Genomic DNA, 16,631 nt, shown 5'->3' with positions numbered 1-16,631 from the left:
ACCGCCCTCACTCCATGAGCGGTAGCCATCCTCGTCCTGCACGCACGCCCGGACACCAGAGGACTTGCAGACAACCCGCAAGGGCCAACAAAACCATCGCCGCAGAGAAACGAGTTAAAACGCTCCCCAAAGCCACCGGCGCCAAAAACACCGCCTCCTGTGCCCAGGGGAGGAGGGTTCATTTTAACCATCAAGGATTCAAAAGCCCAAAACTGATCAACTGCTATGACCGTGTGGTTTTCACATTCAAGTTCAGGTGAACCCAAATCTGTCACATCCTCTGAGAGTTGGGCTCCTGGCTCTCGCCTTCCACTAGGAGGGAAACACATTCAGTGCCACCGGGCGCGCCCTGGAGAAACCCTGACCTCACAGTGCGCAGGGGTTTGGTGAAAGGCCTGAAACAGCCAGAAGCACAGACGAACTCAGGCCAGGGAGCTGAAGCCAAAACCCTTTCACCAGCCTCTCTCTGGGCAATGAGCTGGTCAGATAAACTGCCAATCATTCATTTTACCAGAAAAAGGTCAGAAGAGCACTGGTGAGTTCATTAGATGAATGTGCTTGAAATTCACCTTGTTAAAGGACTGCAGGCATTAGTAACAAAGCGTGGATGCTCTCTGAACACAATGATCTGTTATTAATAAACACTTACTTACTGACGAGTCTTTTTCGCCCTGATCTCCCAGTGGGTCTGGGCCAGCGCTCTAGCCAGGCCCTCGCATTCCGGAACTGAGCTGCCACAGGCCGCTTCAGCCTCCAAACCGGGAAGGCAGAAATGTGGCCGCCGCCCACCGTCTCCGGTCACACTCCTGTACGAGGTCAGTCTCCAAGGCAAGTGCACTCCACAGCGAGGCGGCTCCAGTCACGCTGGCCGTCCCCAGACCGGGACCTGCTTGCCATGCAGGGCCTTCAGGAAAACCGCGACAGGGTGGACACCCAGTGGCTCTGAGAGCTGAATGCTAAACAGTGGAAGAGGCTGACCTGGGAGCTAAGTTATGGGACTAGCTACTGATCAAGAGGGAGACAGACCTGTGCTCCACCTAATTTATAAATTAATACCAGGGAACCTCCCGGCTATTCCAGAACAGAAATCAGAACGGAAGAAGTGCCCGATCCCTACAAAGCAGGCAGGGAAGCAGGCAGCCCAGCACCGTGAGTACGAGGCCCGGGCCCTGGAGTGACAAATCTGTGCGGCTACTCGCTGGCTCTAAGGGACCACACTGCTCCTGCCTCGGCTCCAAGGCACATTCATCTAAAGCATGAGAGTTTTCTGAAACCGAGTTAACTGCATGAAGACCTGATAACTGCTGGCTACCTCTCTTATAAGGGTGCGAATCTTCTGACTTTCCACCGCACGCTACTAGACAGGTTACAGTAATATCCCATTCTTCTTCCTAAAGGTGAAAGTCATTCACTAGGTCTGTCACTGGCTAAATCATTCCGAGAAAAGGAGGGGGGAGAGAAACCGAACTCGTACACCACAGTGAGAATATAAACTGCTACAACTTTTCTAAGTGGTAAATTGGAAATATGTATCAAAATCCTTAAAACTTAGCATGTACGTTGATCCTGCAAATACACTTCTAGAAACTTCTCTAAGAATGAAAATCTCACTAGTATATACAGAGCAGAGATGTGTGTAGGGGTGGAGAGTCACTGCTGAGTTACTGGTAATAGTGGGGGCAGGGGAGTAAACTTATAACAAAAATAAACTGCTTAAGTTATCCAAGCTCCACACAATGGAATGTTCAGTAACTAAACTATTGTAACTGATAATACAGACACAGAAAGATTCAGATGTTAAGCAAAAACAAAAAGACAGGCTAGAAATAATTATATATGTGTATAGCAAAAGCCCATATTTGTTACCAAAAAATTATATATTAAAAACTACACACACTCACACACAAAAGGATTTGATGTTTGATGAGATATGCACTCAGGTAGTGGACTTATGAGTATTTTATAGTTTTCAACTTTTTACTTTTCTGTATTTCAGTTTTTCTACCATAAACATGCATTTCTTTAAAATACCAGGGATATTAGCTGATCATCATAAACAAATTATCAGTTTGGCTCTGAAATATACAATGAAGCTAAAAGGATGACAAGTTTGTTGTCTTAAGTACTTAGCAGTATGTAAACTTTATTATTCTCCCCATTTTTAACTGAAAAAACTGAGGCATTGAGGGGTCAGATGACTAAATGAAAGTCCTTCCTACTCCAAAAGAAGGAAGTCATGGTCATATAGTATAAGAAACAAAATTGGAAAATGTGCCAATTTCCTGTATTTTTGGAAACCAATTCTTATAGCATTATGTCGGGCTTATACACCTTCTAAAGTGGTATTTGACACAGTGATAACATAGTAATTTACCACTATACTGTGGCTTAAATTTACATTTTGAGTTTATAAGCAAATGTTGCGAGGAGCCTTATTTCCAGCTCATCACCTTGAGCGTTCTATGCATGGGAAAGGTTGTCTCCTCGCAGAGCCAATCAAGTTCACGGAAATGACTGGGGTATAGTACTTGTGGCTCTTGTTTCCACAAGCAGTGACTACTAAGTGATAAAAACAATTTTACAAGAACAGGTTTTAAATGTGTCTCACGGCAATGTAGTTCACTCATAAATACTAAAGTGAGCGCCTCCGACACTGTTCTAGGCACTGGGGTACAATGAGGAACCCAAGCGTCTGCCCTGGGAAAGGCGTAGCACAGGTAGTTACACATTCGAAGGTCATAGTTTTTCTTAGCAGCCCAAGGTAAAAAAGCATTGCTACTCGAAAAACTTGCTATATCCACTTCCAGAGACGGTTTTAGGAAATACTCAGTGAGAGGGGAACATGACACCACCGTGAGTCTGATTCTGAGGGGAGATGACAGATACCCGTATTTTGAACAAGAACCTCAGCTAATGCAGCTGGAAGTGATCTGAGGTCCAGGCTTGGAGAAACCCACCAGGAACTAGAGCCATTCAGAAGGGAACCAGCATTCAGAAGACAAAAACTTTAGAGCAGTGGAATTTGAACTGAGCAATAAACCCAACCCTCCTGTGATTAATTCATTCTCTGTTCTGGTCATTGACAACTCTAGCAGATTAAAAGGATGGGTTAGAGTAGAGGAACTTACCAGCACCTCCTCCGTAACCTCTTATAGGAGATTTAAATTTGCCTCAATCTAGGCATTTGGGGGAAAAGTGAGCTTAACGAGAGGTCTACTACCCATATTAGAGGTAAGCATTGAGAAAAAGAAAGTCGCCAGTCATCTGCAAAAAAAAAAAAATGCTAGAGGGACAAACATTTTGCGGAACCAACTACTACCACTCGTTTTATGCCCCATTTCACAATGCCTGGTATCTGAACAAGCCAGAGTCCCGAAGTACATCAAAAACCTGTTCGTTTCCTCTCCTACTCAGGCAGAATAATAATGGTTTTGTGAAGGTACCATGTCCCGCAGCAATTTCAATAAACTCATTCTCAGATTTAAAAATGCCTTTAAAGAAAAGTTCAATCAGAAACTCCTTATTGGAGCTGCTTAAGGAGTTTCACAAATCGTTTTAATGCCATCACACTTGTCCCATATTTCTCAATGTGGATTACTTAAAAGTTCCCGAGTTCTTATCAAACCTCCTACAGAAAGAATTCAATATTTTCTTTTTATTAATTTATCTTTATTGTTGAAAGTATTACAGATGTCCCCTTTTACCCACTGACCCCCTCTCTCAATATTTTAAATATATATGTATACATACAGCTACAAGCAAACCCATCAAGACAATATAAATGTTTCAAGTAAACTATTAAAGTGAATTAAAAGAAAACTATAGTTCTCAGAGGTAGACAGAAATCATAACTTTGAGGGGTGATTAAGCACCTTCAGTCATCTCAGGACAAGGGCATCCCAACAAATACACGCCTAGTTAGAGGTAAGAGCAGCACCCCATTATCCAGCTGGGCCCGGCTCCTGCCCCCACCTAACGCGGGAGCTCCCTGAGCCTGCCCCTCATCTGTGCAAAGGGATTAGTGAACTGCCTCCCGCTGCCCGAGCTGAGACTTCCAGGTGCATTATATTATTTGTCCGGCATTTGTTTTATTATCTACACGTTTGATCGGACCTGTTTCCATGATGTGCCCGCCTTTGGCCGCGCAGCGCAGGATGCCGGCGGAGAAGCACAAAGAAGCGCATCTGTCCGGGAGGCATCTGCGTGCGATTTCAGGCCGGCGCTGCCCGGACTAGCGCGGGAGGCGAAGTTCCCCGGGAAACTTTCCCACCGGCGGCTGCCAAACCTCCGCCGCCTCCAGCTGCAGAGCCGGCCTCGGTCCCTGCAGCGCAGCCTCCTGCGTGCGGCTCACACAAAGGATGCCCGCAGGACGCGTGAGCCGCGAAGTTGCTCGCGGATCCAAAGGCCACCCCACCACAGTGCCACCCGCTCCTGGCGGGTTCCTCTCCCTGCGGTTCTGATCGCAGTTCCCCGTTCCAGCCGGTCCGCTCCGGGGACCCTGCGGGTGCGCGGGGAAAGGAGGCGGACACCGGGGACGCGCTCCCGGCGCGCGGAGGGACCAGCCGCCAGCCCGGGGCGCGGTGCAGCCCGCCGGCCGGCACCCACCGCCCTGCACGCACCGGGCTGGGCCGGCGCACGAGGAGCCGGGACCCGAGGCCGGGCAGAGGCGGGCGGCGCGCGGCCGCTCCCCGCGGGCTCCGGATCCCGGGAGGCGGGCGGGGAGGCGAGGCTTGGCCGGCGCGCCGCGCTCCGGCGGCCGAGGGCAGCGAGGTCAGCCCTGGAGGACCGACTGCCCCCGGTCCCCTGGGGAGGCAGGGACCCTGCTCGGCCGACTGGGGCTGCGGACACCCATTCAACCCAAAGCCCGTTCCGCGGCCGCCACCCCTTCCGCGCGCCGCGGCCCCTCGGCCTCCCGGCGCCCGCCAGCCGGCCGCCCCCGGGAGGATGGGAAGGACGAGGCGAGGGGCCGCCGTGGCCGCGCCTCCCGGGCGCGCGGCAAAGGCTGAAGGGCGGCCCTCGGGACGGGAGCCCCGGGCGGCCATCGCGCCGACCCCCGCGCGGACCCCCGCCCGCCGCGTCCCCGGCCCAGGCCGCCGCCGTGCAGCCCGCTCCTCACCTCATCTCCGGGCGGGTCCGCGCTGCCGCCCCCGGGACAAATCAGTGCAGCTCACTCGCCGCGGGGAGGGACGCAGGAGCCGCGGCCCCGCACACCATCCCCGCCCGCCCGCCTCTCCGGGCGTCCCCGAGTCCGCGAGGGGCTCTCCCTCGCGAGCCGCCGTACTACGGAGCAACCAAGCTGCGCTCCCTCCCTCTCTCCGCTCCTCTCTACCTCCGTCGCGCCCTCCCTCGCTCCCTCGCTCCCGCCTATCTGCTCATCTCGCTCCGCGGCCTGCCCCGCCCCTATCCCCCTCCGACTCCGCCCACAGGTGGGTGGGGACAAGCAGCCTCCAATCGGAGGAAGGGGACCGCACCTCCTCACCGCCCCTCGCCTCTAGCACCGCCCACCTAGGGAACCCATAGAGAGGGACCAATAAAGATGAAAGAGGACGGAATGACATTCCAGTAAACCAATCAGCTAGCTCCAAGGAGGCGGGCATAAGCGTCTCCTTCCCCGCCCCCTTTCCAAAAGGCGTAACCACAAGCTTCTGATCTGGGATCAGTGTGTCTGTCCTTTGCCACGCAAGACACTAGTTAGGATGCATTCAGCTAATCTAGTTAAGGAAGATTTTAAAGAAGAGAATAACTAAGGCAAAAAGGGAGGCGGGGCACAGTCCAAGGAAGGTGGTAGGGCAAACGGTTGGAATGAAAACTGGTGTGGTCTTTAACTGAGATTTGCATAAAACGGAACCCTCCAGGTGACTACAACTTCACCCATTTATTGGTAGCCCCTGTGCGGCACCTCGCCTCGCCTCCGAGCAGAGCATGCCGGGAGATGTAGTTCCGAGTTCGGTTGCTATGGCGGTCTCGACAGCTCTGAGAGTCCGGGAGTGACGAGCGGCCTGGCCAATGGGAGTAGGGCCTGGGCCGGCGGGGGCGGGCTCTCTGCAGAAGGACTCGAAGGTGGCAGCGGCGAAGGGGCAGGCCGTTAGAGCCTCTCGGAAGCAGGTGAGTCCCGGTTAGTTCGTCGTGTGTCTCGGGAAATGCGGCTTTGGACGAAAGGTCGATAGGCGCCCCGCGTAACCATCCAGCTCTGCGGCGGGTGGCGGTTCGCGCCGCCCCGCAGCCTCAGATGCCCTCGGGCCCAGGCCTAGCTCACTTAGCTGAGGCCGTCGAGGGGCGGGGAAGACTTGATCTGTCTCGCGATTTCCTTCCTGCTCCTTCCTTCCAGGTTTTCGCTCTGTTTGCTTCTCCCTCCACATTGAAAGGAGGCAAAAGTCTGCAAGCTCCCTTCCACGGAATCTCCAGGTTGGTTTTCCCCCACCTGCCGCATTTTGTTCCTGTAATTTGAGTTTCTTTTTCCTTCTCCCTTAACTCCTCTGCCACCGCTGTCTACCCCTTCCCTTTCCTTTCTGGGAGCAGTTCCCTAAAGAAAGCGAGGGTATTGGCATTTATGTGACTCGAGGGCCAGAACTGCCCTCTTCAGCTCAGCAGCTGGTACCCTGGAGCCGGCGTGAGAACCACCTGGCTGGCTGCACGTTCAAGTGCAGATGTGGTTCAGGGGCGGGCGGGGCCTGGGACCCGCCTTTCCACCGAGCGCCCAGGTGCCGCTTCCTCATCAGCTCTGTCCAAGCATGCATAAGGCGAGCCGCTTAGGTCACTTTACATTTTGTGATACCCATAGTTTAAAAAGAAACATGAAAAGAAGCACGTGCAATTAATTGCAATGTTTTCTTTAGCCCAGTATTTCCAAAAAAATTATCATTTCGACAATAAACATTTTTAATTGAGATATTAGACATTCTTTTTTTTTTCGTATTGTCTTTGAAATCTGATGTGTATTTTACATTTACAGCACACCTTAATTCCGACTAGACTCAGTTCAAGTGCTCCTTAGCCACCTGTGGCTAGTGGCCCATCCTTGCTGGGCAGCGCAGATCCCGATGACACAGCTGCCCCTGCAGAAACTCAGAGGTGTTCACGCTCGGGTTGCATGTGACCAAACCCTTTGAGATGGGCGTCAGGACGACATGAGAGGTTCTCTGCCCAACTTACAGAAGTAATAGCAACAATAGCCAACACTTACAGAGTGCTTTGCATGTGTCCCTTAAGCCTTATTGCAACCCTTTGTCAGAGCTACTCTCTCTGATTTATAGATTTGAAGGTTAAAATTAAGTAGCCCAGAGGCATATAGCTGGCAAGTAGGAGGACCAGGGTTCAACTGCTCAATTATGATTTCCAGATCCTATCTGTCAACACTCAGGGTATGGTTACTATCTTTTACCACTAATTTCATGTCATTGGTGCCTCTGCTCCAGTTTATGGCAGGGGATGAGTTGTTCAGATTTGAAACAAAGGATTCCCTCTACAAGGTCAAGTTGCCTGTCAGTTGCACTGAAATATTTTGGTCGTTTTACAACTCTCAGTGCTGTGTATTCAAAATCAAAGTTCTGGACTGAAGAAGGGTATGAAAAACATTGAGATGTTTAGGCCTGTGAAGAGGCACTCTACCTTGGGCAGCAGTATGGTGTCTTGATTCATTTGTGTACTTCCATAAAGATGGGAAGATTCGGGAATTCTTAACATGTTTCACTATGGAATCATGGTGTGTTTTTGTTTTTGGTGAAATCATTTTTTAATTGGTAAAAATTAATGTTTTCTTGCTCATGTGAACTTCACATAGAATATTTCAAAGACAACTTTACTAGTGATTTTTCTAGACGCAGTGAACTTGGAACTAAGGAGAGGTTTGTGAATAGAAGAGTGAGAGTGCATATATCCACACATGCTAAAATATGGTATTTTGCAAAATAATTTTCTTCTAACTTTATACATTATAATAAATGTGACATCTTGTAAATTATTTCTGTCGATGGTGAATTTATTAGTAAATATTTAATCAGAATTGCAATTTCTATCTTGCATCTGAAGCAAGAGATGGTTTCATTAAGATGCTGTAGTGAGGTCCTGGTGGGGTAGCTCGGTTGATAAGAGTGTCATCCTGATACACCAAGGTTGCAGGTTCGATTCTTGTCAGGGCACATACAAGAATCAGCCTATGAATGTGTGCCTAAATAAGTGGCTCAACAAATCAGTGCCTCTCTCTCTCTCTCCCTCTCTCTCTTCCCCTCTCTTTCCCCTCCCCCCACCTTCTTTCTCTTCCTTCCATCCTCTCTTTCTAAAATCAAATGTTTTTTTTAAGATTCTGTAGTGAGTTGAAAAATTAAATAGGCGTTTACAAACTGCAGTAACAATAGTGGAGGAGACTGGCTGAGTCAGTTGGGGGAGGGAAAGTGGGGTAGAGATTCGAAGATCCCTCCGTTGTCGCAGGGTCACATGACTAAGCCAGCAGAAGGAGACTGTCAGTCATCACGCCATTGGCTCCATTGTTTCCACGGCACACTGGAGGAATATGTGATGCTAACTAGTAAGATAAATGAAAGTTACGTTTCTGTTGTTCTGGAACTTCCTATATTAAATGGCCTTACATTGAATAGTCACTGGGCCAAAGATTTCCGTTCCTTAAAACAATGACCATCCCACCCCCCACCACCCCCCAACCCACCTATTACTCACCCCCTGGAGGTAGTGGCAGGGGAAAGCCTCCAATAAGAATCCTAAGTGTAGATCAGTCAATAATAAAAGTTATGCTCTCTTGGAGGCAGGAGAGAATGAAAAATTTTTTTGAGATCCAGAAGTCGTTGGGAGCCACTATTCTAGACAGACATGTTTGAAACCACTTGTTGCACAGATAGGCAGCGATTTGACATCTGCAAGCAAATGCCTTTTCTTTTTTGCTTCTGCCTAAAGCCTATGTCAAAAAAGAAAAATTATCCTTTCCTAATTCTTCACCTATCTTTCGCTCTCAGGTTGTGTGAGCTATAAAGATTATGCCCCAGGCGTGTGAACTCAGTTGAGTATGTCTTAATAATGCTCGTAGGAATCTAATTGTCATAATTAGGAGAGGATTTAAGGTGGCCTCCCAGCCCTCTTCCCCCTCAGCTGAGGCTGGGGTCCCCTTTATGATGCCGCTGTGACCACGTGGCCAGTCTCTGTGAAGCCCTCCAGTAGGGACCATGCAACCCCATGTGTTTTCCTACGTGTAGATTACATACCAAAAGGGGATATCGAAGCTCTTACAACATGTATCAGCTAGAAATGCTTCCTCCGGCCAGCCAGGCGTGAACCCATCTCGTGTCTCCCGTGCCCATCTCGTGACCGTCGTGGCCCATCTCTGCTCAATGCTTATGCAACGTGTCCTTAGAGTGGATGGGATTCTAGAGACCGTTGCCTCCACGGTGTAGAGCCCTCCGTGAAGGCCACGCAGCACCGCCCTCCGAGAAGCAGAGCCGCCCTAGCCAGTTAGGAGCACACGCTTCACCACCTGCGAAGGGTGGGATTTAGGCCAAACTCCATCTAGTGACTTTGATTTGCTGACCATATCTTTTAACCAAATATTTGGGCACAGGGTTGACATACTTCTTTACCTGATATGTGGATAGTATGAAAAGTCTCACAGGTTATTGAGAACACTATTAAAACTTAATATTGCCCTGGCTAGGTGGGTCAGTTGGTTAGAGTGTCATCCTGATATACCAAGGTTGCAGTTCAATCCCAGGTCAGGGCACGTACAAAAAGCAACCAATAAAGGCTTAAGTATGTGAAACAAGAAATCCATGGTTCGTTCTCTCTCTCTCTCTCTCTCTCTCTCTCTCTCTCTCTCTCTCTCCGCCCCCTCTCTCTTCCCGTCTTCCTTTCTCTCTAAAGTCAATCAACTAAAAAAATCACCTTAACATCTAAGTCATCTCTTCAGTGTAACTGAAGATTTCTCCCTCCAGCTATATCATGCTGCAGTGCACCAGTCCTGGCAGAGCGATGAGCTCTGGGGCCACATTTGGGAGTTGATTTATCTGTTGTTCTGTAGCCTGGCTGCTTGACAATACCTATGGTTTCCTTAAAACAAAATGAGGGTGGGTCAGAGATCTTATAACTGAACCCTGAACCGGAAGTGGCCACAGTATTACAAAGTTGGTGTCGGGGAGCAGTAGAAATTTGAGTAGATAAAGAGTTGGACTTTCAGGAATTCAGTTGTCCACAGAGTAACAGAGGGATTGGATGAGATAAAGGAAGGAAGCCATTCAGCGGTGGTGGCCATAGCCCAGGCCTGAGGCATTACACTTAGCACATCAGTTGTGCTAACACCCGTCAGAACATAAAATGAACCGGTGAGCTAGGATCCCAAAAGAAAAGGGAAGGTTTATGTCCATAACGTCATGCAGAGGAAGGAATGGTGACAGACTCTCAGGTATCCTGATGACTGAAGAAGGGCACAGCAAATCTCATTTTGGAGAAAGATGAGTCCAGTTTTATGCCTCTTGAATGTGAGGTTGACCTGATACTCAGAACACTTTTGGTCTGAAGGTGTAGATAAGGAGTGATCTGTAGGGGTTTTATTTACAATTATTAATAAATGAGCTGCTTAGGGGATTAGTGTAGCAGGAGAGCAAGTAGAGTTCATGTGGCTGTTATAACTAAGATGATGCCACTGGAAATGGCTTCCCATCGATTCTTTTTAGAATTCCTTAAAAGATCAGTACTTTACTAACTGCTTTTTTTAAGTGTTATTTATAGCAAATGTATCATTTATTCAAAGTCCCCTGCTTTGTACCAAAAATTATTAAAAATAGGTGTCTTAATTTTTGTTTCTCCAGATTTTCTAATAGGTTTCATGTGGACCATTATAAATGTATAAAGTATTACAAACATAATCCTCAATTTGTAGATTTATATTCAGCATATTTAAAATCTAATGTACCTGGAAAAATTAACCTATTTAAAACTGTACATTATTTTGCTTTTTATAGGGCATATCAGCCTACTTTAAAATATATATATATATATATATATATATATATATATATATACACATATTATTTCAGAGAGAAAGGGAGAGGGAGAGAAAGAGAAACATCAATGATGAGAGAGAATCATCGATTGGCTGCCTCCTGCACATCCCACACTGAGGATTGATTAAACATCAATGATGAGAGAGAATCATCAATTGGCTGCCTCCTGCACATCCCACACTGAGGATTGATCCTGCAACCCGGGCATGTGCCCTGATGGGGAATCAAACCATGACTTCCTAGTTTACAAGTTGACCCTCAACCACTGAGCCATGCTGGCCGGGTCAGCCTACATTTTTTTTTAAAATATATTTTATTGATTTTTTACAGAGAGGAAGGGAGAGAGATAGAGAGTTAGAAACATCGATGAGAGAGAAACATCGATCAGCTGCCTCCTGCACATCTCCTACTGGGGATATGCCCGCAACCCAGGTACATGCCCTTGACCGGAATCGAACCTGGGACCTTTCAGTCTGCAGGCCGACGCTCTATCCACTGAGCCACACCGGTTTTGGCCAGCCTACATTTTTAAACAGGTTTATTTTCATTTAAAAGTTTTCTGTAGCACTTCTTTGATGAAGGAAAGTTAAGAGTAGAACATAGGAGCGAGAGATGTGACTATGGAGACAGCGACTTTGAAAATGGGAGAAGGGGGAACCATTTTAAAGAACACTGAGAGATGGACCTGCTCCCAGAACAAGCTGGAATTACACTGAAATACGGAAAGGCTTCCGGAATAGTCAATGGAAAACTCTCAGGAGAGAGCCCTGATACCCAAGGACCGAAGGTGGAGACGCATAGAGACTGGTAGGAGGGGGGAGGCACAAAAGGGCTGGCCTGGCACCCACAGACGGCAACTGAAGTCCCGGAGAGAGATCTCAGCTGGGGGGGAGGGGGGGTGCCGCTGAGAACTCTGGGATCTAATCCCGAAGCTGGGCTCCCTAGCAGAGAGCACCAAACTGAGGAGGGTACCCACATCACATCTAGCTGTGGAAAGCAGTGGGGTGCTGTCTGCCGGGGAGTGGCAGCTGAAAGTTCAGGTACCCTCTTAAAGGGCCAACGCATTAAACTCCCTGTGGAGCCACCCACCTTGTGCTCTGGCAGAGGGAGGTTGAAGTGGACTGGAGCTGTGAGAGCAGAACCAGGACTGGGGACTCGGGGGATAGAGCTCAGAAGGCAGACACCCCAAGTTTCCTGGGCTGAGTCATTCCCTCACACAGCGGAGGACATCTTTCCCACATAGACATCTGCCTTGCCTGGGGGAAGACAGTCGACACACCCTATTGCAGTGGTTCTTAACCTTCTGGCCCTTTAAATACAGTTCCTCATGTTGTGACCCAACCATAAAATTATTTTCGTTGCTACTTCATAACTGTAATGTTGCTGCTGTTATGAATCATAATGTAAATATCTGATATGCAGGATGGTCTTAGGGACCCCGGTGAAAGGGTTGTTCGACCGCCAAAGGGGTCGCGACCCACAGGTTGAGAACCACTGCCCTATTGGCAAACATCTTGCCCTAAGGCCACTTAAGAGATTAAATGTAGCCTCTAGGCCACCCGTGGGCAAACTATGGCCCGCGGGCCGGATCCGGCCTGTTTGAAATGAATAAAACTAAAAAAAAAAAAAAAGACCGTACCCTTTTATGTAATGATGTTTACTTTGAATTTATATTAGTTCACACAAACACTCCATCCATGCTTTTGTTCCGGCCCTCCAGTCCAGTTTAAGAACCCGTTGTGGCCCTCAAGTCAAAAAGTTTGCCCACCCCTGCTCTAGGCAGAAGTGGGCATCCTGTTGCTGCCCCATCCTGTTGAAAAAAACTCACCATACCTGAGGATGATTGCCTGGGGGCAATCCAATTCAGAATCCTGGAGGCGTTGAGTCTTTGCCTGATCCAATTAGTCAGAAACAGCCTTTAACACTATCCTGCACTAGAGATTGAGAGGTATAGAGAATCTACCTAAAACAAAGTCATAAACCCAAACAGACAACCAAAATGAGGAAACAGAAACAACCCCCAAATGAAAAAACTAGTGAATTCTCCAGAAGAAGAGATAAATGAAGCAGAGATAAGAAATTTATCTGAAACAGAGTTCAGAGTAATGATGTTAAAATGCTCAACAGTATGAAAAAAGATATAGTAACTATGAAAAAATAACAGTCTGAGATAAGGAATGACATAATACAAATAAAGAACACATTGGAAGGAATACACCAGATTAGGGGAAGCTGGGGATCAAATCAGTGAATTAGAAGACAGAATTGAAAATATCACTCAATTAGAGAACTAAAAAGAAAAAAACAATTAAAAAACAGGAGGACAGCTTAAGGGAGCTGTGGGACAATGTGAAACATAACAATATTAGAATAGTAGGTATGCCAGAAGAGGCAGAAAGGTGTTTGAAGAAATAATGGTAGAAAACTTCCCTAACCTGATAAAGGAAAAAGTCACACAGGTTCAGAAGGCACAGAGAACCCCAAACAAGAAGAACCCAAACAGACCCACACCCAGACACATCATACATAATGAAAATGCCAATAATTAAAGACAAAGAGAGAATTTTAAAGGCAGCAAGAGAAAACTGTTACCTACAAAGGTGTTCCCATAAGGCTGTCACCTGATTTCTCATCAGAAACTCTACAGGCCAGAAGAGAATGGCATGAAGTTCTCAAGGTAATGGAAAGCAAGGATCTGAGACCAAGATTACTATATCCAGCAAGACTATCATTCAAATAGACAGGTCAAATAGGTAAAGAGCTTCCCAGACAAAAAAAGGCTAAAGGAGTTCACCACCACTAAGCCAGCATTACAAGAAATGCTAAAAGGATTGCTGTACTGGACTGCTGAGAAGAAACAGAGAGAGAAACCTAGCCGTACAGAATTAAAATGTCTATAAATAAGTCCCTCTCAATAATAACCCTAAATGTAAATGGATTAAATGCTCCAATCAAAAGGTGTAGGTTAGTTGAATGGATAAAAACATGACCCAACTATATGCTGTCTACAAGAGACCCACCTCAAAACAAAAGACACAGGGTGAAAGTGAAGGGATGGAAAAAAAATTTCCATGCAAATGGGGGGAAAAAAAAAAAAGCTGGAATAGCAATACTCATATCCAACAAAATACACTTTAAAAGCATCATGCTAAGTGAAATAACCCAGGCGGAGAAAGATAAATATCATATGATCTCACTCATTTGTGGAATATAATGAACAACATTAACTGATGAACAAAAATAGAGACAGAAGGGAAAAAAATATACTAGAAGTATAATAGAAGTAATCCTGTTACTTGCAGATTTTTAATATTCCCTACAACTTTTATGATATCATGCTATGTTAGTACAGTTTTGGTAATATCATTATACTTAAAATCTTTTTATCCTTGAAATATTAATGTTTATTGCATATAATATTATACATAAGGTCATTTTTCTTGAATAATTGGTGTTTATTGCATGTAACATCATATTCAAAATCATTTTTCTTGAGGAAAAGAGTACAACATATAATTTTGAAGTTAATGACATTCATTCTTGGAAATGGCATGATAAGTGCTATATTTTAACTTATATTTTTATTTTATAAGGTGCTCAGATAATTTATTTCCTGTGTACAAGTATATTTACATTCAATAAAACAATTTTGACATAATAGACTTAAGTGTTCCATTTAATCTAGACCAGTGATAGCGAACCTTTTGAGCTCGGCGTGTCAGCATTTTGAAAAACCCTATTAACTGTGGGGCCATGTCACATATATAAATTTTTTGATATTTGCAACCATAGTAAAACAAAAATTTATATTTTTGATATTTATTTTATATATTTAAATGCCATTTAATAAAGAAAAATCAACCAAAAAAATGAGTTCGTGTGTCACCTCTGACACGCGTGTCGTAGGTTCGCCATCAGTGATCTAGACCAATGCCTGAGAGATGACTTGGGCCTTGAATACCATCCATTCTACCACTTTCTAAGTGTCAAGAACTCAGTATTCCTTTTTGGGGGTTGTAAAATAAGATTTCCTCAATTTTCTTGCTACTTTTGTAAAAACACTTCTCTTTCTTCCCTTTGTAATTTTGAGGATATTTTTGTTCCCACTTGGTTCTTTATTGGACCAACTAAGCATTATTTATTTCTGCCACCCAGGCCAATTTTAACCCAAAATTTAGAGGAACAGTTTAGGGTCGTCTGACTAAAAACATTGGTGATGTTATGTGTATGATAGCTGTAGTGCAGTTATCTGCCCAGGCCTTTGAAATTGGGGTGCTGTGGTTTGAGGTCCACGTGACTGCTGCTCTGGGAGACAGCGCATGTTCTAAGATGCAGTGGGCAGAGGAAACAGTGGCTTCCCGCATTACAGAAGGAGATGTTTTGAAATCAAGGTGTTGCCATGTAAAAGTTCTGTTTCTCAAAAGGCAGCTCCAGTAGCTCCAGACGGAGCAGGAGCAAGGATTTCAGTGTTTAATGATAATGGATATTGATTCTCTCCAGCAGTAGCTGGGAAAACCCACTAGTGAGTGAGTGAGTGAGTGAGTGAGGCAGGCAAGGCTGTGTTAGTATGTAATGGAATCTAGAAGCAGGGAACAGATGGGGTAGATGGAGTGTCACTGGGGGAGACCGGAGAGGGGCAGGGTGGGGCTTGATTCCCTCCGCACAATCTGCAGAGCAAGGACAGCGCAGACTCAGCGAACAAGCAGGGCCCGGAAGCCCGGAGACCCGTGGCCATCTGGTGTGAAGGCAGAGTGACGGGATCAGATAGGGTAGGGTGTGCGCGGGGAATGGGCGTCAGGCAGACGGGCAGCGGGTCATGCATCTTAGACGGCCTTGGGAGCTGGGCGTAGAGGGCCGGTTTACTGTCAACGGAAATGGACGCCTGGCTGCTGGATCTGTGCTCCCCTGCAGACACCCCCCACACACTGACATGCACACACAGCCCTTCTTGCCAGAGGGTTGGAATTAATGTCATCTGACCGGCTCACTGTTTTCATATGCCCCGTTGGTACGTGCTACACACATGATTAGAGGTGCCTTGAGTGTGTGTCCATTTCTCTCAGTTCCAGCATCTGATTACCATGTTGTAGGAAGCAGGAAGCGTTGCTGACTTCACTCAGCTCCGTTAGACCCTCTGAGGCTTAACGTCAGGAGGGCTCCTGGCGGGGCCTTCACATTCGCCCTGGACCTCACGCTCAGAAGCCTTCATGCTCTGGTCACCAGCTTGAAATTTTCGTAATTTCTGGGCAAGGTTCCCCACGGTTTCATTTGCACTGGGCTCTGCAAATTATATATCAGTTTTATCAACAAGGACTTCATAAATGACAACCCTAAGCTAAAGGATGTAGGATCCTAGTTTCAAGTGGAAAGTCTAATGTTAGCAGCTCAGTAGAAAGCCGTTGAGTATAATGGATAAGAGAAATTGCTTCGGAGTTGGGAGCATCTGGTTTGTCCCAGATCTGGCCCAGCTGGTGCTGTACGGCCCTAGGTATGTGCCTTAACCTCTGCAAGACTGTTTCCTCCTTCATAAAATAAATGTAGTAACACTTTCACCTTGTACAGGTAGGTACAAGAATAACTTGTAAAAGCCCCAAACTGAAGAAAATCAAATGCCTATAGTGGAATTAA

At 46.7% G+C, this 16,631-nt stretch overlaps 2 protein-coding genes across 5 annotated transcripts in view; one reads left to right on the top strand and one right to left on the bottom strand.

Annotated features, from left to right (window-relative positions):
* The window catches only part of ITSN1 (intersectin 1), a 165,290-nt gene extending 159,916 nt beyond the window's left edge, over positions 1-5,374 (bottom strand). For both annotated transcript variants that reach the window (XM_081088478.1, XM_081088477.1), the window contains exon 1: positions 5,117-5,374. The gene's annotated coding sequence lies outside the window, so the exon portion shown is untranslated. The remainder of the gene's footprint in view (positions 1-5,116) is intronic.
* Positions 5,375-6,053: 679 nt separating this feature from the next.
* The window catches only part of CRYZL1 (crystallin zeta like 1), a 35,177-nt gene continuing 24,599 nt past the window's right edge, over positions 6,054-16,631 (top strand). Inside the window, exons 1-2 of one of the 3 annotated variants that reach the window (XM_081087198.1) lie at positions 6,061-6,105; positions 6,329-6,405. The gene's annotated coding sequence lies outside the window, so the exon portion shown is untranslated. Of the gene's footprint in view, positions 6,106-6,328; positions 6,406-16,631 lie in introns of all 3 variants that reach the window. The other 2 variants (XM_081087197.1, XM_081087196.1) reach the window with 2 other exon arrangements.

The sequence above is a fragment of the Myotis nattereri genome (assembly GCF_964212035.1).
Source record: "Myotis nattereri genome assembly, chromosome: 3".
Classification (NCBI taxonomy): Eukaryota; Metazoa; Chordata; class Mammalia; order Chiroptera; family Vespertilionidae; genus Myotis; species Myotis nattereri.
Note: the sequence above shows the minus strand (reverse complement) of the source record. Positions and strands in the feature narration are given on the sequence as shown.